The sequence below is a fragment of the Salvelinus sp. IW2-2015 genome, linkage group LG4q.1:29 (assembly GCF_002910315.2).
Source record: "Salvelinus sp. IW2-2015 linkage group LG4q.1:29, ASM291031v2, whole genome shotgun sequence".
NCBI classification, from domain to species: Eukaryota; Metazoa; Chordata; class Actinopteri; order Salmoniformes; family Salmonidae; genus Salvelinus; species Salvelinus sp. IW2-2015.
The window spans coordinates 29,020,117-29,020,488 of NC_036842.1; positions in this window are offsets into that span (position 1 = coordinate 29,020,117).

Here is a 372-nt window from a genome sequence, read left to right on the forward strand (position 1 = left end):
ACCAACCTTTCCAGCAGGCATGCCAGCTAAGATTGTTAGACAAGCTTGCTACTCTAACTTGATTGATAGCCTGAAATGGCTTCTTGGTAGCTAGTTATGAGGTTGGGAGCTTGGGAACCTATCTGGGCTTGCAAAAGCCAACTTCATAAAATTGCTAGGTGGCTAGTAGTATTACAGAAAAAATATATACAGTATAATAATCATTTTTATATAGCTGTATATTCTTTTTTAAGTAAAAAAATACACTGTTTAATCTAAAGATAACTGATGGCTCTCTGACATCTGTGGCTAACACAGAGCATATAATGGATTGCAAACAGATGTGCCCCGGCTGGTCGAATCCAGTGTGTGTGTGTGTGTGTGTGTGTGTGT